This window comes from Neopsephotus bourkii, unplaced genomic scaffold (genome assembly GCF_033783945.1).
Source record: "Neopsephotus bourkii isolate Nb327-2 ecotype Australia unplaced genomic scaffold, CSIRO-AGI_Nbou_v1 NB_1036, whole genome shotgun sequence".
Classification (NCBI taxonomy): domain Eukaryota; kingdom Metazoa; phylum Chordata; class Aves; order Psittaciformes; family Psittacidae; genus Neopsephotus; species Neopsephotus bourkii.
Window position 1 is genome coordinate 1,595,981 of NW_026901525.1, and position 20,406 is coordinate 1,616,386.

General features: G+C 53.2%; 1 protein-coding gene and 1 long non-coding RNA gene across 4 annotated transcripts in view; one reads left to right on the forward strand and one right to left on the reverse strand.

The window, feature by feature from the left end:
- EPB41 (erythrocyte membrane protein band 4.1) overlaps positions 1 to 20,406 on the reverse strand; it is an 87,458-nt gene that overhangs the window by 61,089 nt on the left and 5,963 nt on the right. The window contains exon 1 of one of the 3 annotated variants that reach the window (XM_061360656.1): positions 17,036 to 17,109. The exons of 1 other annotated variant lie outside the window; for it this stretch is intronic. The gene's annotated coding sequence lies outside the window, so the exon portion shown is untranslated. Of the gene's footprint in view, positions 1 to 6,905; positions 7,042 to 17,035; positions 17,110 to 20,406 lie in introns of those variants that run through there. One more of the 3 variants, XM_061360657.1, reaches the window with a different exon arrangement.
- LOC133216175 (uncharacterized) lies at positions 11,660 to 14,242 on the forward strand. Its single transcript, XR_009726570.1, has 2 exons — positions 11,660 to 11,795; positions 14,015 to 14,242. It is a non-coding gene; the product is annotated as an uncharacterized LOC133216175 (long non-coding RNA).

Genomic DNA, 20,406 nt, shown 5'->3' on the forward strand with positions numbered 1-20,406 from the left:
AAGAAACTATTTCCTCTAATGAAACAGGCTGCAAACGGTATCGGGCGCTGCTGAGGTCAGAGGAACTCAGCACGTGGCTATTGCCCCATGCTGCCGGCAGCACACCCTTCCCATGCTGATGCCATCAACTCCTAGCTTCACCACAGACAAACCCCCTTCTGCGGGCTCCATCCTGCACCCATTCCCTACAATAGCCCACGAGGTTTCAGCAAACTCCTGCAGGTTGAAGCCAGCTGATGTGTGTAATGAACCTGGCAAAACTGTGTGGCTGCAAGAGCTCTTTCCCATCTTGTTCACACACTCCAGGGGCCCCACAGCTTGTGTCTAACAAATGATGGGCACGTCAAGGTGATGCCACCAGGATATCTATGATATATTCTGTATCAAAGAATCACAGATTGGTTTGGGTTGGAAAGGACCTTAAAGCTCATCCAGTCCCAACCCCTGCCACAGGCAGGGACCCCTTCCACTAGAGCAGCTTGCTCCAAGCCCCTGTGTCCACCCTGGCCTTGAGCACTGCCAGGGATGGGGCAGCCACAGCTTCTCTGGGCACCCTGTGCCAGTGCCTCAGCATCCTCACAGGGAAGAACTTGTGCCTAAGGAACGGTCCCCAGATGCATGTTCCTCATTCTATGAGTGCCTGCTTGAGGCTCTGCAAGCAGCTCACATAGGCAGAACCTGGCCTCGAACAGAAGGTGTTCTACCCAGCTCCATGTCTACAGGATCAAACCAAACCACCCCTCAATGCTTCCACCATTCCCTGGCCCGGAGCATTCAGCCCCAGCTCACAAGCAAACGGCAAAGACCAGCTTTTGATTCATCTGAACTCAGCTGGGAATTACTAATCCTGTCTTTGGAGCAAGAGCTTCAATAGTGGGAAATAAATACAGCCTGAGGCTCTGTACACAATAGGACAGGAGTGCTCCCACTTAGCAGCAGCTTTCTCTTATATTTAGTGATACACAGAGCCCTGAGGGGGCAAAGCCCATTTGCAATCCCACACCAGGACCACGCTGGGCTGTGCTGGGCCTGAAAGGCAGAGGAGATGCTGCAGGACAGGAGCAGCGCACACCATCTTCTCCCTCCAAGTGGGTGACTCCACAATTCTACCCGAAAGCCACGTGAGCGCTTTCGTTATTTATTTAACTAAAAGCTTTTAATTATCTCTCTCACCCAGGCGCATTATGTGGGGTGGGGAAAGGGGGGGATAATCAGCCTCCAACGGGTGCTCGTGGCTTCAAAGGAATTGTGTTTCGCAGAGCAACAGCTAACTAGCCCAAACCTTCTCCTGCTGCACCTAAACCCTGCTTTCAGCTGCAGGGCTCCATCCGTGGGGTGTTCTGCTGCTGCCACAACTAACCCTAACCCTAACCCTAACCCTAACGTGATGGCCGTAGGAAGGACCTCAGTTTGGAGAGAGCAAAGGCTCCTTCCCAAGTCTGGGTGCAGGTTTCCTCAGGTGGCCATGGAGAACATGATTTCATGGTGTGAACCTGCCATGAGCAGCATCCCACAGCACCCACCCTCCCCAAAGGACAGAATGGACCCCTCTCCAAAGATAGGAGGGAGTGAAGCACACACCACCGTGGTCATGGCCACATGAGCAGCCACCCACAGAGCTCTGCCACCATCAAAGACACTGCAAGCAGAAGCATCCCCTGGATCTGCTGATTTTCCTGCCCCTTCCAGGCTCTGCATCAAGATCAGGGAGATCCAAACCACTCTGTCCCCTCCCAAAGCACCAGAGTTCAAGTGCTGTGCAACTTAATGAATTATAAATTACAAACCACCGCTGCAGACATTTGCTCTGAGCACAGCAGCTAAAGCTGATGTGGGAATTTCACTGGTTTGGGTTGGAAGGGACCTTAAAGCCCCTCCAGATCCAACCCCTGCCACAGGCAGGGACCCCTTCCACTGGAGCAGCTTGCTCCAAGCCCCTGTGTCCAACCTGGCCTTGAGCACTCTCAATTTAAGAAGCCCATCTCAGGAACACAGAGGGGACTGTAGCAATGTGCCCTGGGAGAGTACGACTGTCCCCAACACACAGCCCAGGCCCACACAGTTTTCCTCCTTACAGAGCTGTTTCACTACAGAAAAAGAGATTGAGTCCATCTAAGCAGACAAATTCAAAGTATTTGCTTTTAATACATAATGGCAGCAGCATCAGACAAGCAACAATTCACATCAACAGAAAACAGCGTAAACAACCGACTGAGCGTAAAGAAACTAATAATATTAATCTGGATTAAGCACAAGCCACGACCATTCCCACCTAATCCATCCAACGGACAAAGATAAATCCCTGCTCTGCCGCATCCTACAGCCCTTTGCAACTTAAGGAACCACAGTACTGATCAAAACAGGGCAGCAGATGAGAAGTATAAGGTGAAATCTTTACATCTAGCTGCCTGCTTAATCTACACAGCATCGCAGCAAAGCCAAGCTCCGAGAAAGCAGAACAACCACTGCAGAAGATCCCCAAGCCCAGAGTGCAACTGCCACTCGAGATGCAAAGCGTCACATCGAGCTCCCCTGGAGAGATGCACGACAGCAACAAAACACAGCTCTGAGCCTGAACAATCTGAGTGCCTGTCATTCCTTAACGCTCCAGAAAAGTTCCATGGGGGTGAAGCATGCTTTGGAGGAAGCCAATAGATCTGCAGTGGAGTTTAAAGGCATCACATAAGGTTTATAACAGGAAATTATTTGCATTTGTAGGGCTGCTGCAGGCCCCTCAAAGACTACTGAATTAAAGCAACACTCTGATATTCATCACAGCTTATTCCCATGAATGCAAAAGCAGCTTCAGCAAGTGGAGCAAAGCTGGGCACTACCCCAGCGCAGCACACAAAGAGCCCAGCTCAAGCTCCCCATCCACAGACCCACGCACAACTCCACTACAGTGGGGTGGGAAGCACTCCCACTCTGACTGGGATTCCCTACTGCAGGTGATCCCCCAGCTTGAGCACCAGAACAGAGCCCAGAGCTCCCACCATGGACAAAGCATCCCCAAGCAGCACCAGCTCCTAGGGCTTATTCCAAGAAATAGATGCAATGTGGCAGTAAGAGGATGAAGATGAACCTGACTGCAGCAGAACAGGTCCCCTAAAGAAGGAGGCTCTCCTCAAACACTGCTCATTAGAGAGCACAAAGAAAGGTGTTGGATGAGAAGCTCCTGGCCAGGTGCTGTGGATACCCAGCCAACTGAACAGCCCTGAGGATGAAGAGCTGAAGCTTTACTTGCTGACCCCCAAAATCCAGGATTCCTCTGAGCCTTCCGTCAGCAACACTTCTGTACATACAACTTCATTCCAGCATTTTTCATGCCACATTCCCAATGCTATCATCTACCCATCAACATATCAAAGCACACAGAGCATCCCAACATCCCATAGCTGGAAGCCTGCAAGCAACCCCGGTACGGCAGCACTTTGATCACTAGTGAATGAATTAGTAGCTGTGGTGGCTTACTACAGAGGCCACATACATACCAGCTACCCCCATCAATGCAGTGTCTGCTCAGCAAGCAGCAAATTGGCCCTCAGACCAGGTCTGTTTCACCACTTTCTGGAAATGAAATGCTGTCAAGTGAAAACAGTGTGTCTGCTCCCGCAGAGCACTCGGGCACTTGGCAGCACATCACCAGAGAGAGACAGGAGCTGCACATTTGGAGGATCATTGTCTAAAGCATTCTGAGGCTCTAAGAACATACGGTGCTTTGGAAGAGGCTGAGCAGAGTCCTTCCTCCCCCTGCCCAGAGCAGGAGTGCCCTGGGGAGAGGTGCTGCCTTCCCATCAAATGCTTTTGCTTCCAATAACACTGTTTTCAATGGCAATGTGAGCTCGGATGAAAACACAGGTAATTCCTGTGCTTCTCAACTCAACTGATATAGGAAGCAATTAATGTGTTTGTGTTGAAAAAAATCATCATCATTAACTCCATTTCCTAAGGCTCCAAGTGAGTTTTAGAGGGAAGGAGCACTATGTTTATCCTGGTATTTACCTTCTGCAGCAGATTATGTCTGTCCATGGGAATCCTAGAAAATCCTCCCCTTCTTTATTAAGGCCATGTCAGCAGAGAGAGGCAGAGGGCCCCACTGGCTTTGAAATTGCACCCAGTGCTCCAAATTGCCACAGAAACAGAACTGAAGACGCTGGAGGTTGGCACCATGATGTCAAAAACTAGACATCAGGTAGGACTGGCACCTGACGTATATCACAAGCAGGACAGCCCTGTTACCAGTCACCAAACCCCTACAGGAAAAACCTCCAAGGAATTAAAAATACAGTTGTGCCAGCCATTACAAAATAACCCCTGCACCTCCACAAAGCAACATGCCAAGCAGAGAGAGCAGGGACACATGCATCAGCTAGCTGTGAAACGAGCTGCGCTCCAGCACACTGCCACAATGAACAGCCAGGTCAGAGCTCCACTGTGTCTCCCACCACCACACAGCCGTATCCTCCTCCCCTCAGAGCTTAGAGGGCTTGTTTTTACATTCAGTAACTTAACTGGGAAATAAGAATGAAGTAATCGGAAGGACCATCCCTCCAGACCTACCTCACTCAGGCAAACCAAACCTGGCATGTTTGGAAAGCCTGCAAACCCTAAAGACAAAGAGCAAGGCAAGGGGAAAACTGGCTGCTCAGAAATAAGGTTGTGCTTTGCTTCTCTGCATTTATACCAGTATCTTCATTAAATAACACCACACAAAATTGAATTATAATCAAATTATCGTTTCCAGCACAACACCTGCCCCAGAACTGGGACAGTCTCTAAGAAGTTTTCTCTGGGAATACAAATCTTAACTAAACATTTATAGACCCACAGCCCCTGCCCAAAACTAGCCCCCCACCCCTCAGACCACACAAAGGGGAAACAAGCTCCTTTTCCCCAAGAAACACTTTAAGCCAGGACACTCCAGAGAGGTGGCACTCACAGATGTGGGCAAGGAGCTTTTTTAACTCATTCCAACCCCTTTGGGGTCGTTGTCATTGTGAACGCTGCCTTGCTGGAGATAAAGAATAAAAGTACTCCTTGGTGGAAAACCCTTGCAGATGAAGAGCACTGCTCCCCAGTAGGCTGAGGTGATTTCTTGAGGTGAAATTCAGAGGGAAGTGGGATGCACGGCTGGGAAAGAGCCAGACCACGGCACCCATGGTCACCCCACGGGTGGGTGAGTGGAGCTCCATCGGCGTGCAGAGGCCGGAGCTCTTCCCCACCATGTCTCCTTCCTCCTCCTCTTGCACAATGGACTCTGGGCAGAGCTGCAGACACTGGCTTGGCCACCAGCAGCCCTGGCAAGGGGGGACCCTGGGTGTCAGCTCCACTGTGCTGGGTCCCACTATCCCGCTGTGTCCCTGTTCCTCACTCCCACAGAACCTGTCTCCAGCTGAGCCCTGACCTCTCGGCTTCGTTCTCCATGACACACGCACCCCACAGAGAGCTCTGTGCGCAGAGACACAGTGCACACACACACTGAGCATGCATGGAGACCACAGTGGCATGCACTGTGCACCCCAGACACACCACACACACACTGCACGTGTGCAGACCATGCGTGCGCATTCAAATCCACACATGTATCCTTTACATGCACAGTGCACACAGACCATGCATGCATACAGATACACCGTGCAAGCACAAATACACTGTGCACACATGAACACACTCACTGTGTACACAGATACACTGTGCACACATCAACACACTCACTGTGTGCACACAGATACACCGTGCACACATGAACAGACTCACCGTGTGCACAGATACACCATGCACATATGAACACACTTACTGTGTCACACAGAGATACCATGCACACATGAACACGCTGTGTGCACACAGATACACCATGCATAAATGAACACGCTTACTGTTTCACATGGATATACCATGCACACACACTGTGCACACATGAACACGCTGTCACACAGACACACCGTGCACATAAGCACACTCACTGTGTGCGCACACATACACCGTGCACGCATGAACACACTCTCCGTGTGCATGCAGACACACTGTGTCACACAGACACACCGTGCACACGAGCACACTCACTGTGTGTGCATATAGATACACCATGCACATATGAACACGCTCACCATGTGCGTGCAGACACACTGCACACGAGCACACTCACCATGTACGCATAGATATACCGTGCACACACACACTGTGCACACATGAACACGCTCACCGTGTCACACAGAAACACTGTGCACACGAGCACTCACTGTGTGCACACATACACCGTGCACACATGAACACTCACTGTGTGCACACAGATACAGTGCACACATGAACACTCGCTGTGTGCGCACATACACCGTGCACGCATGAACACTCACTGTGTGCACATACAGTACACACATGAACACTCGCTGTGTGCACACATACACTGTGCACGCATGAACGCTGTGTGCACATAGATACAGTGCACACATGAACACTTGCTGTGTGCACACATACACCGTGCACACGTGAACACTCGCCGTGCGCACATAGATACAGTGCACACATGAACACTCACTGTGTGCACACATAACACCGTGCACACATACACCGTGCACGCATGAACGCTCACTGTGTACACATACAGTACACACATGAACACTCGCTGTGCGCACATAGATACAGTACACACATGAACACTCGCTGTGCGCACACATACACCGTGCACACATGAACACGTTCCCCGTGTGCGTGCACACACACCGCGTACACGCACCGCTCACACCGCAGCACAGACCGCGGGCGCGCACCGATAACGCCGTTTGCGCACACACACACACACACCCCCACCGCACGCACGGACACCCCGTGCTAAAGCCATACGCGCGCAGATAACGCCGTGTGCGCACACACACGCACACGGCGCACACGCAGCCGCTCGCACTTACCGGGCCTCGCAGAGCCCCCCGGTGCGGCACCCCGGGGTCCTGCCGCCCCGCTCCGGCCCGCTCCGCTCCGGCTCCGGCCCAGGCCCAGCCCGCTCCGCTCCGCCCGTGTGGAGCCGCCGCTGCCGCCGCCCGCCGCCGCTCTGCCCCTCTCACGGCTAGCCCCGCCTCCCACAACACTGTAGTAAGTTCCCATTGGCCCAAAGCAAAGGGCGGGGCACCAGCGCCGCCTCGCTATTGGTGGAAGGGAAACCGCGGTCGGTGGGGAGGAAAGGAGGAGGGGGGAGCGGGAGCGCGCGCCCCCTCACCGCTTCCCGCCACCCCCCCCCCCCCCGCCCGTTCCCTTCCCTCAGGGGCCGCCCGCGGCCGCCGAGCCCGGGCACTGCGACACCGCGGGCGGGGGGAAGGAGGAGGCGGCGGGGGGGACCGGCAGCACGGCCCGGCCATAAACCGATGCGGGGAGAGGAGGGGGGGAAGGAAAAGGGCCGCGATCATCTGTGGCCGGGCGGAACCGGTACGAGAGGCGCAGGAGGGGCCCAGGCTGCCGGTACCGCGGAGCAGCGGCGGCTCTCGCCTCCCGCCATGACCTAGATATTAAATACAGCTCGCTGTCTCCCAGAGAAAGTTGTGCCCGGCTCCTGAGGGAGCAACGGGGGCGGTGATGGTGCTTATTTATTTAAACACAACGCCATAGGAACCGAGGAGCTTCCTCAGCCCATGGAGAGCACCCGGTCAGCAATGAAACCCCTCAGCCTCGCAGGTGAATGGACAGGAATAGGAGCACCTCACAGGAGACCTGTACAAGAACCAGCACCGAGTGCGTTTTCCTCACCTACAGCCAAATTACGAGCTCTTTTCACCCACCAGAGCTGTCCAGCTCCTGCTGCCATGTGCAGCACAGCAAAACGCTCCCCACGTTCCCATTGGGGCTTCCCTGTGGCTCCAGTGCGGCTGCTGCCAGCCCGACCCGCTCCGAGCACCGAATCCCAGAAGAGACACGGAACTGCGGCACCTCTGTTTGTGTCCCAAAGAGAATGAAGCTCTTGGGCACATTATTCCACCTGCATCACGAGCAACTGCCTCCATCATCCCACCTCTTCGTCGAGGCTGATGCACACCCTGGCTGCGGCACCTTCACCTCATGCTGAAGCATTCACTAAGTACATGCCAAGGGAGAACTGCTCACCCATCAAGGACACACGTGCTAAATGGGAGCCAAACCCCATTTTCCAGACACATTAACGTGCTTCTCACTGCTATTTCTTCTCCTCTCTCTGTCTATGGCACAGCTCTGCCAAAACACGCAGGACAAAGCAGCTCCCCCCTCTCTCGGAATTGAGATCCCTTCCAAAAAGCTCCTTAATGGTATGGAATAGTGAGATTCTTGCCTTAAATCTGGACTATCTGGTGGTTTCCCCCAACTCGCCTGATTCAAAGACACAGGCTGGGAAAGGCCTGGTGGCCCCAAGTCGTTGCTAGCACCAGGGACAGACAGTTCCCCTGAGGCTCTGACTTCACTCCCCACAGCATTAAATGAACACCTTATAATAGCCCTGGCTGTGAATGGAGGAGGCTGAGATGCTTGGTGCTGACCCACCACCCCAACTGCTGCCTTTGCTACTGCTCACCCTGCAAACACACTGTGCCAGAAAATAAACGATGAGTCCAGAGGGCTTTAAGGAGAAAACCACGATTTTTGGGTGCGAGGGGTTGGCAACAGCTTCTTGCAGTTAAGAAAAGCAAGCAAACAAAGCCATGCTGCTTCACCACAACAGGCAGAGGGGAGATTACATGGATGAGAGACCAAGGCACCACAAACTTAGCATCCAAGCGGTGACTTAACACCACGCAGCACGTCATCCCCCATGCTCAGCTCCCCAGATGATCCCCAACTCCATCTGCCACCATCTGAGTGCACAGAGCAGCAGCTCCCGTGGTTGGAGCTGTTGTGTCCCAGGTGAGGCATTTCTCCACAGGGGAGCAAGCTGCCATACATGCTCTGCACGCCGTTACCTCTTCAGATCCCAAGCAAATGGCCAAGAGCTTGAATGGCACAAGCAGTGGAGCCATCGGATACAAAAAGCAGCACACGCCACAAAAAGAATGCCTTGAAAACGTTCTCCAGGGGCAGGGGATTTGAAGCAAGCCCAAAGCAATGCTCTTGTAAGGAGCAGAAACAAGGAAAAAAAAACACCCCAAAAAAATCACTCTTGTGCATATGGAAACACCACCGCTATCACCACTCTTCTGCTGCAAACCAGCAGCTTCGCTTCTAACCTTTTCCTTCCTCCCCAGCCCCAAACTGACCTCTGAAATCCCATAGGAAGTAATGGAAATGTCTTAAATTCCTCACTATAAGAACAGTTAGCCTGTGCCAAGCCCGGATTGCAAATATTTAAAGAACTCTCCCAGCCCTAGCTGGGTTTAAGTCGCTTTATAGGAGTCAATTAGAGACTGAGAATTATTTTAATAAGTCAGGATTTCTTGGTATTCAGCTGCTGGATATAGGAATAAGGAGAGGAATTATATTCATTTTAGGCATGTGTTTGTGGTCTCCAAGGCAGAAGCTGTTCCCTGCAAGCTGACAGCCTACTTGGATCCCGATGGGCTCAGTCAGTGCGTATCAGCTGGGTCACAACAGAATACGATGCCAAACCCTACCCTGTGCCTGTTTAACATGCAAGCAGCTCACAAGTACACGCTGTAGCATCTTAAGAGCATCGGGACAGCAGATTAAATCCAGCTCAAGTACGTTCTTCATTAAAGAAATCCTTTGTAAGGTGATCCAGCGCTCCGCAGGCGCCTGAGGGATGCGCTGCTGGTAGGACCTGTGGTGAAACAGGACTCCCAGTTTACACCAGTGCTGAAGAACGCTGTGCCTGGAGCATTCCTGGTGCTACAATAAATGCCACAGAGTCTCCTCTCCGTGAGGAATTCCCAATCCAAACAAAGGAATTATGTGTTGCACTGGCTCTCCCTCCCCCAAAGCAAGCAGGATTTAAGGTGAGGAGAAATACTCAGGGTTACGCCAAGATGTAGGAAAACAAAGAAGTGCAGCTTCCCAAGAGAATCCTTTACCCACCACTGCTCTCACTAAGCCGGCCGTGTCTCCATCACACACGTGTGCACAGACCACATTCAGTTTAAGTGCCATGTTCACACAGTTTTCAGCAAGCAAAGGTCTGCAGAGCAGCAGCAGCCATTTCAGAAGAGCAAACAAGGTGGGAGGAGAGCAGGTGGCTCTGCTTCACCAGCTACTGGCCCTCTGCCCTTGGCTCCTCTTCCAAGATCTTCTCTCACCATCAGCAGTGCTCTGGCTGAGAGCAAAAGGCCGGGATGAGGTCTGAAGGAAATCTCCCTTCACCTTCACGAGTTTCCTTTTACTGTAACCCAGTGGTGGGGAACAAAGATACTGCAGGTAAATGATTCACCTGGGAGGAAGGGGTGCTTCAGCTCACACTGGGTTTCTCCCATGGTCACCCCTCCACTGAGCACACAAAGCAGCAGGCACAGCAGGATCCACAGCCAGGAAAAGCCTCTGACAGGAGAAACTGCAGACTCCAGACGTTTTCATGAAGAGCTAGAACATGCTGCACCGCTTCGCCACAACATGTGGGCACACGGTGAAGGCAACCTGGGACATCTACACACACCTGGCTCCATATCAAGTATTTAACAAAGATTAAATCTAGTCCAGCCCATCACAGCCCTCTCCAAAACCAACAATCAATTCCTTGTTGAGTAACTCATTAAAGGGCCAAGCAACGCTCTCCATAATTAAAGAGACTAAGTGATTTTGTTACTGTAATCCCACTTGGCATCATAGAATCATGGAATGGTTTGGGTTGGAAGAGACCTTAAAGCTCCTCCAGCTCCAACCCCTTCCACTGGAGCAGCTTGCTCCAAGCCCCTGTGTCCAACCTGGCCTTGAGCACTGCCAGGGATGGGGCAGCCACAGCTTCTCTGGGCACCCTGTGCCAGCGCCTCAGCACCCTCACAGGGAAGAGCTTCTGCCTAAGAGCTCAGCTCAGTCTCCCCTCTGGCAGGTTCAAGCCATTCCCCTTGGCCTGTCCCTCCAAGCCCTTGTCCAAAGCCCCTCTCCAGGTTTTCTGGAGCCCCTTTAAGCACTAGAGCTGCTCTAAGGTCTCCCCTTCAGGAGCCTTCTCCAGGCTGCCCCAGCCCAGCTCTCTCAGCCTGGCTCCAGAGCAGAGCTGCTCCAGCCCTCGCAGCAGCTCCATGGCCTCCTCTAGCCTCACTCCATCAGCTCCACATCCCTCTCTTGTGCTGCTGCCCCAGCGCTGGATCAGGGCTGCAGTGGGAGTCTCCCCAGAACAGAGTTTAGTTAGTTTCAAGTTTTCCTAAATCCAAGCAGCTTCTCCTCTCCTTTCCAGTATGGTTTCCTACTGGAGTGTTTTCCTTTGTTGGTTGCTTTAACATGGCCTTTTCAAGGCCAGTGTTGCCACACTAAACCCTCATATTCTTTCCCATGGGCAGCAGAATCCAGTTTTGGAGCCACTGCGTCTTTTTGTCCTGGGCTGGCTTATGCAGAAGTCATTTGAGGAGATGGGGAAGGCAGAGGGGACAGCCAGACAGCTAAGCATGTACACCAGGGAATTCCCATCCCACCCAGAATCTGGTTCATTGATGGAAAAAGCTCCCACTGTGGGTTTCATCAGTTTCTGGGAGGTTGATGTTCACTTCAGTCTGTGTCTTGCAGCAGATACAAGCTCCAAGAGGAGGAATCAACTAGATGAAGAGGAGCATCAGCTCCCTCCAGGCTGCGTGCCAGTGCAGGGAAGAACAGCTCCCTGGAAAGTCAGCTTTGTTCCAGGGCTTAGAGACAGCGTGTGAAGCACACTGCTGCCAAGATGCACCATTTAAAGATTAGAGGAGGTCAGCTTCAGATTGCAGGATCGAGTTTTCCCACTGAATGTTTCTACATTGAGAGAGAAATATTTTTTCCCCTTAAGTATGGGTAGGAGATATTAAACACATGAGTGGCTGCACTTCAAGGACCTAGAAAGTGCTTTTAAAGGCCTGGAGAATAGATTACAAGCAATGCTGTGAAGACAAGTAGCAGAGGCTTGGGAAAAGCCATGTGCCTGAGCTCCACAAAAAGGACTGATCCATGGCAAGAGCCACCACCAGCACACTGACCTCTGAACTCTCCCTCATTTCATTCCCTAGGGATTGAGAGGAAGTCTTAGTGAGGACACAACTAAAACTAGAGGAGCAGGCTCGACTCCCCATCCCTTAAATTCCAGGAGACACTGCTGTAAACCTCTCTGGTCGGGCAGCAGGAGGAAGTTCAGCCCTTGTGCCAGCCTGCTAAACCAACCCCGAGCAGCAAGCTTGGCTTGGGCTGCATCCGTCACTCCATCAGGGGCCAAGCTCCGCTCTGCAGGCTTTGAGACAAACCCAAACCCAACAGTTAGTGCCACCTAGGGACCGGTCCTGAGGCAGGGAGGCGGCAGAGCCACACCACAGACAGAGGGTGTCAGGGGCTCGTTTACCCCTTGAATGGATGAGAAGTGAAAGCGCAGCTAGCAGAGGCTCATGTCTACTTAAATAACACCGGGGAGGTGGGGTTTGAACTGCAGCTTCTCCCCAGAAAGGCACCAATTGGGTGAAGCTTTCGCAGGGGCTGCCCCAGCACAGCTCTGTCTCTCCACTGTCACACTCTTCATTTGGGTGAAGAGCATCCCTCAGCTTCAACATCATAAAAATCACAGAATCCCAGCATGGTTTGGGTTGGAAGGGACCTTAAAGCTCACCCAGCTCCAACTCCTGCCACAGGCAGGGACCCCTTCCACTGGAGCAGCTTGCTCCAAGCCCCTGTGTCCAACCTGACCTTGAACACTGCCAGGGATGGGGCAGCCACAGCTTCTCTGGGCACCAGAGCCAGCGCCTCAGCACCCTCACAGGGAAGAGCTTCTTCCTTGTATCAATCCTGAACTTAGTTTAAACCCATCACCCCTGTCCTAATAAAATACTCTGGTTCAGGGAAGGGAAGTTTCAAGAAGTTCCAGGTTTATTTAGGACTGATGTGTACCTAGCACAAAGTTAGAGCTGGGTACATGGCAGGGAGCCCTCAGGTCTGTCCTAACTCATCACTTGTAATACAAAGGCTGGGCAGCAAATTCACCCAGACTGTGAACCCAGCACTAAACCAAGAGCAGGTCATGAGTGCAGGCTAGACCTGGCAAGACCCAACATTTATCTAATAAAGACTTTAGTTATGGAGAGCAAATACAACTTCTAAACAGAGCACAGGCTTATTCCTTCCACAGATAAGAGCTGAAGCTCTGCACTACCGTGTTCCATGCTGCTTCCCCCATCTGCTACCTCCTTGGCCCTTGCAGGGTTTGTCTTTAGCCACTGCCTGGATCATACTCATCACCACGAGTCCTTTCTACTGATGATCCCAGCAACTAACACAGCCCCAGCCTGCCACAGGCGCTTCTGCAGGTGCACAGTGATTAATTGCTGCACATTTCCATATCCCATATTGAAAAAGATGACTTCCCAGCTTGGTTGAAAGGCAGTGTATTAACCTCTGGAATTGGCAGTCATGGATACCAGCTTCAAAAAGATTAATATCAATAGGACAAAATCCCCAAAGAGAGCAGCACATTGCTGCCAGTTTTCCCGGAGCTTTACAAAATAAGGCATTTTTGAGGCTTTCTTTAAGGTCATAGCTTTCCATGCTCGTTTTATAAAGAAAACCCAGAGCAGTTCAGACTTAGGGGCAGAATCCAAGAACTAGGGAAGGGGAGGGAAAGCAGAAGTCGTAGAGGAAAGCTCTAAGTATGGATGAAGAGAGGGAGGAGAGGGCAGGAATGCTTCAGCTGCACTGTTGCCATTGTCACTTAATTGCCGAGAGTCATCCCCACTCAAAAAGGTTTGTTACTGAGTGAAAGAACATAACTCTGATAGTTCAGTGTGCTCTGCAGGTCCACAGAGGCTGCACATCAACACGATGCACACCGCAGCAGCTCTGAGATGCGCACTAGGCAGCTCCTACCCCTGCACTCACCACAGCCTGCATCAGAAAGAAGCTGATCGTCATTAAGCTGCCATCTTTTATTCCTAATTATTTGTCCCCACAGCAGGGTTCCTCCAACCAGCAAGCGAAAGGGAAGCAAGTCTCAAAGGAGGAGCTGTTTTGAAGAGGGCTTGCAGCTGCCACCACATGAATGGCTCTCCAAGAACAGTAGCAACTGCTCCCAACTGCCCGCAGAGCTGGGGGGAAAGCATCTCTGCTGAGGCTGGTTTTCAATGTCGGTTTTTAGGTCAACTAAAACAGCTTTTCTTATGCAACAAGAGCTGCAGAAAGCTCACTTGCCTTTGAGTCTTTGCTTTCATTAATTAGATGGTAATTCAGAAGGCAGCACTGCTATTTCAAACCCCACAATAAGAACTATTTCACTGCCTTACAAAGTGCTGAAGTGAAACCACTGAGCTAAGCCAGCCCTAGAACTTGACACCGCATTGGATCCTGATGGGCTCTTCTCAAGGGGTGGGACAAGTCAAAGAGATTCCCTGGGCTGCATTCCCATACAATCATAGACTTGTTTAGGTTGGAAAAGACCTTTAAGCTCATGAAGTCCAACCATTAACCCAGCACTGCCAAGACCACCACTAACCCATGGCACTGAGCACCATATCTACACACCTTTTAAATACCTCTGGGGACAGTGACTGCAGCCCTGCCCTGGGCAGCCTGTTCCAATGCCTGAGCACCCTCTGGGGCAGGAATTGTTCCTCAGCTCCATCTAAACCTGCCCTGGTGCAGCTTGAGGCCGTTTCCTCTTGTCCCATCCCATGGAGCAATGCCCTTCCCAAGGTGTCCATGATTTTAGGGATAGAAAGAAACACTTTCACGCACAGGTAAACTTCAAGACCACAACATGTGGCTCTCAGCATCACCAGAGCCAATGGACAGCCAGACCCAGCCCAGCAGCAGCCCATTCCTAGACACACCACACTTACTTTCTGGACAGGCTTCAGATAAAGCAAACACACATGAATCTTAACTTGAAGGTCAGGAGCACAACACAAACGTCACAGGCTCCACTTGCACCTTCAGCATTTCCCTTCACTGTTCCTGCCCTGAGCTTCCCTCCATGGAAGCTGCTGGTGTGTTCCTTTTAGGACTGATGCCCAACACTTATCAGGCCAGGGGAGGAGATTCACTTACTACAGCTCGTATGCATTTTATGTTTACCTAAGACTTAGGGGTGGAAAAGCAACCTGAGCCTGTTGTATTCACTGCTTAGGGAAGGTCAGGGCCACCCCTGATCCAGTGAAACTGTACCACAGCACCTTTATCTTTGCCATCATCAACAAAGCACCACTTTGCTTCCTTGTTTGCTAACCAAGATTAGTACCAAGTATTCAGCAAGCAGCAAATTCCATCTCATATCAGGGTCAAACCCCCAGAAGCCTCTCCTAAGCAGGACCAGTGAAGTGCAGCTCCGTACCATCTGTGCAGCACAATGAAAGCCAACAGACTGCTCACACAGACAGAAGTCATGGCAACACTGCTCTGGGGAAAGCAAGCCAGGGGTTGTTCGGGTTACCAGCATTCCCCAAGGAGGAAATCCACCTTTGAGCAGCGACTTGTCATACAGTGACCACCAGATGGGTGCCTGTGTCCTGAAGGTTGGCTCAGGCATGAAGGAGAAAGAGCATCAGCCAGTGTCCTGGTCAAAGCATGCTCCTGCTAACCCACTGCAGCAGTCACACAAGTGAGCACTTGTGGAGCTCTGAGTACCAGGAGCTACTATCTGGAGTAACATCCCAGCCAGCACGCTGCCAGCCTGCATGTCTTGCAGCTACACCTTCTGTGTGGAGGAGGTTTATCCTGCATCCAATGACTGCTGGGTGTTTGGTGGGGTTGGAGCTCAGCACCTCTGCTCAAGGCAGGTTCTCCAGTTAATTAAGGAGCCTTCTTTTGGAGATGTGGTAGCAAAGAACAGCTCATTCAGAACAGGAGACAGCTGCTCAGCTTCCAAATACAGTGCTCTGCTGACTTCTGTGTGAGAGCAACAGGTTTATGCTTGGATTCGATTCACCCCTCCCCTCTGAGGATGTACACATTATTATGTGTAATAACACTGAGTTTAAGGATAAAGCAAGCCGCTCCTAGCACCTTCCTCTGCTTTCCCTTCAAGTCTTTCATCAGGGACTCGGTACATCAATGCTTGGGCACAGAGCAGAGCTGCTCTAAATACACTTAGTCCTTTCTGTTACTGGGAGAGGAGAGGATATTACTAGGGAAGGGTGATGGTCAGGAAAGGGGAAAGCTGAGCAGGACTTCTGAACTTTGATAGCAAGCTCAGTGCAAAGGCACCGCTGCACCCAGAGAACCGGCTTTACCGAGCAGACCCCTCCTGCCCTCCACCCTAAGCACACACACCGTGTTTTGAGAGGCTTTAACACACAAACCACACCTCGCAGCCCGGCTCAGGGGCAGGCACCAAACCTCGGCAAGGGAAGCCACAAGAATCCACCCCACCAGGATGATTTCCACCCCACCAGGATGATTTCCCCCACTGCAGAGCAGGATCTCTGTGAACACAAGCTGGGAACATCAGTGCCTGGCATTACCTCTGCGAGCTCCACACGCACTTCCCCTCCTCTCCTGCCAGAACAGCCTCAAGCTCCTCTCTGTGCCCTGCAAAGCCCAGCACATCTGCAAAGGGGAATCCAGCCCAGGGCTGTGCAGAGGGTCCCTTACACAACTGTGGCACTAATTTACCATCAACTGCTGTCAGGAGGCATCTAGGCAGGAACAGGGAGCACTCCTTGAACTACCAAACCCATTCCCATTTCCATTTGCCCCCATGCAAGCACACAGTGAGCTTTTAGCATCAGGTCAGTGCTCGCTGGCACAAAAAACTACTGCTGGGGCTTCTTCAGGTTGCAAACTCGGCCTAGGAACTGCTGTATTAATGCCTTCTCAGTACCCAAACTCTTCACACACACACACACACACACAGAGGATAACTCCTGCTGCCTGACAACAATCAGTGCTCCAGTTTGAAACAGAATAGACCAGTCCATTAGTTGAGTGCAAGTGATTCGGTTCAGCTATTTCCTCCCATTGATCTAACGGAGCAGGTACTTACCCAGAGATGAGGCAGCCGGGCAAACCACGCAGGCGAGGCACCAGAATCCATCCCGGGGATAGAAAAGAGAAAAGAGAAGAGACATGGGTTAACGACCAGCCCCAGTTAAACACGGAAACCCCCACACCCCCTCCAGGAAACCCCTTTAAGCCACCAAGCCCATCGCTCACAGCTGCACTGTACCGGGCGGCTGCAAGCGAACTTCAGCGCCGGACTCTCCCCAGCGCAGGAGGCGGACCCAGGCGTTCCCGTCGAGCCTCTTCTGAGAAACGCAAGCACCGCCGGGGGCAGAGGGGAGGGAAGGGAAAACAAGGAGGGAAAGGAAAACACCCGCGCCTGACGTTACCGACTGCTGATAACGCGGGGACGCAGGCGGCCCCAGCCGGGGCACGGGCACCGCGGAGCGCAGGGTGCGAGGCAGCTCCTCCAGCCTTACATAAGGTGCGGGACCGGGCTCCGGCCGAGCCCTCTAGCGGAAACCTCCACAGAACACCCAGGGGCTTAATTGAATTAACGCTCTGCCAGGGGCCTCTAAACGCTAATCCTCGCCACAAAAGGATCATTAACTACATGGAGAGATTCAAGAGAGCAGCGGTGCTCTGAGCCGCAGCAACGCGCCGGGGCCGAAACCCAGCCACATCCTCAGCACACAGCCCCACCGAGGGTCCGGAGGGGGGGATACGACTGGGTAGGAGTGCACACACAAGTGCTTGTGGTGCACAGGGGGTGCCCAGCAGGGTGCCAGCTCCCCTACCAGAGAGATGGGCACAAGCCTGTGGCAGCACAGCGATGCTGGCACCCAGCGCTGTCATCTCCATTGATGCTGAAACCCCAAACTGCTGAGGATTTGATGTGAACGGGTCAGGGACCTGGGGGGTTCAGTCTGGAAAAGGCTCAGGGGGGACCTGACCGCTCCCTGCAACTGCCTGACAGGAGGATGGAGCCAGGAGGGGCTGGGCTCTGCTCCCAAGGAACAAGGGATGGGACAAGAGGAACCGGCCTCAAGCTGCACCAGGGCAGGTTTAGATGGAGCTGAGGAACAATCCCTGCCCCAGAGGGTGCTCAGGCATTGGAACAGGCAGCCCAGGGCAGGGCTGCAGGCACCGTCCCTGCAAGTGTTCACACAGCGTGGAGACGAGGCCTCAGTGCCATGGGTTAGGGGTGGCCTTGGCAGTGCTGGGGAATGGTTGGACTGGGTGAGCTTAAAAGGCTTTTCCAGCCTGGTTGATTCTGTGATTCAGCTGCAGCACTGCTTGTTTAAGTGTTATCATCCACTGATGTCAAGAGCCTGGTAGCAGCTGAAGAGCAGCTCCTCTTTCAAGAGGCAGCCTCGGTCCTTCAGCTGAAGGCTGGGAAAACACCTCCATCCCCCAGAGGAGCTGCAAGGAGCACATCCAGGGTTAGTGCTGCAAACAGGAGCAAGAGAGAGCTTAATTACAGGGCAGGGACCGTTCCCTCTGGGTTTGGGTGTCAGCAGTGGCCTCCATGGGGCAGAGCTGCCCCACGGGACAGGCGTTCCTCAACAGGGCCCACAGCAAGCGCTGCCTTTGCTGCGCCACGTGTCTGCGGTCAGCAGCATCCTGGCTGGGGCTCTGGGATGAGCGGCAGAGCCTCAGGCTCTTCCTGAAACAAGGAAGGCTTCAGGCACTGCTTGCAAGGAAGCTTCTCCATCAGCAGCAGCCCTCTCCAGTGAAACTGCTGCAGCCCTCCTATAGGTACTGGTGCCCTGATTTGGTGCTGTGTGTGAGCACCCCAGCCCCAGCAGCAGCTTCGAAAGCTCAAATCTGAGCTCCAGCCGTGGCATTCACCAGGGCAGACGCTGCAGGTGCTGCTGATGCCACAGGCTCATACCCCAAAGGCTGCCACAACCAGGGGCAAGGCTTGCAGGGCAGCCAGGAGATGCTTCACACATTAACGTCCTCCCCAGAGCCAAGGCAGCCTTCCTCAGAGGGACCCCAGCCCTGCAAGCTGCCAGCCAAGCCCATCGCAGGGTTTGGGAAAGCACTCACAGATGCCTCTGTTTTCCATAAGTGCCTTTTATTCCTGCACCCTCCCCGTGGCTGTTTGGGATGTGCCTGCAGGATAGAGCTGACACGTCCACCCCTTGCCTGAAGACACAGGAACAGCTCCCTGAGCTAATGAGGCCGTCCTGCTTTGACCCTGGGCAGGTTCCAGCTCCCACCGAATCCGCAGGGCTCTCCATGTTCACCTCCTGGAATAAATCCCAAGAGCTCCCTCTCCCCAGCGCGGGCAGGGACGCAGATGGTCACAGAGATTAAAGCACACAGAATTAAACACCCCGTGCAAATGAGCTGCTTCACCCAGCCCAGCGCTGCCCGGTGGTTCGGGGCTCAGCGCTGAGATGGGATCACCACGGAGTGCTGAGCTCTGATAACAGGCTCCTATCGGCCAGAGCAGGAGGCCAGAGAGCTGAGAGCTCTGCAGGCTGTTTGCAAGGGAGGCAAGGTGCAAAGGGCCAGAGCCAGGCTGCTGCTGCCAACGCATTCCACTGCTACAGGGAACCTGCCCCTGCGTCGGGGCAACCCCACCATGTCCTGGGCTGCGTCAACAGGGGCGTGATGGAGGTTGAAGGAGGGGATCCTGCCCCTCTCCTCCGCTCTCCTCAGACCCCACTGGCAGCACTGTGTGCAGTTCTGGTGTCCTCAGCATCAGGACATGGAGCTGTTGGAGCAAGGCCAGAGGAGGCCACGAGGATGAGCAGGGGCTGGAGCAGCTCCTGTATGGAGCCAGGCTGAGAACACTGGGGCTGTTGAGCCTGGAGAAGAGAAGCTGCGTGGAGAGCTCAGAGCAGCTTCCAGTATCTGAAGGGGGCTACAAGGATGCTGGAGAGGGACTCTTCATCAGGGGCTGTAGGGACAGGACAAGGGGTGATGGGTTCAAACTGAAACGGGGGAAGTTCAGGTTGGATACAAGGCAGAAGCTCTTCCCTGTGAGGGTGCTGAGGCGCTGGCACAGGGTGCCCAGAGAAGCTGTGGCTGCCCCATCCCTGGCAGTGTTCAAGGCCAGGTTGGACACAGGGGCTTGGAGCAAGCTGCTCCAGTGGAAGGGGTCCCTGCCCGTGGCAGGGGCTGGAGCTGGAGGAGCTTTAAGGTCCCTTCCAACCCAAACCAGGCTGGGATTCTATGAAATGAAACCAGCAGCACCAGGAAAAAGCCTGGCCAGCAGCAGAGATCAATCCTGCGCTCAGAAAGCTTGTGTATTCCCACTGAAGTGCAGCCTGGATGGATCAAGCAGTGCTGCAACCCCAACAAGAGCCATCTGCAGCTCCAAACGCTGCCCCAGCACCTCTCACAAAGCACCAAGCACCCATGGGCTGGCAGCAGCAGCAGCGAGGGAAACCCACAGCAGCC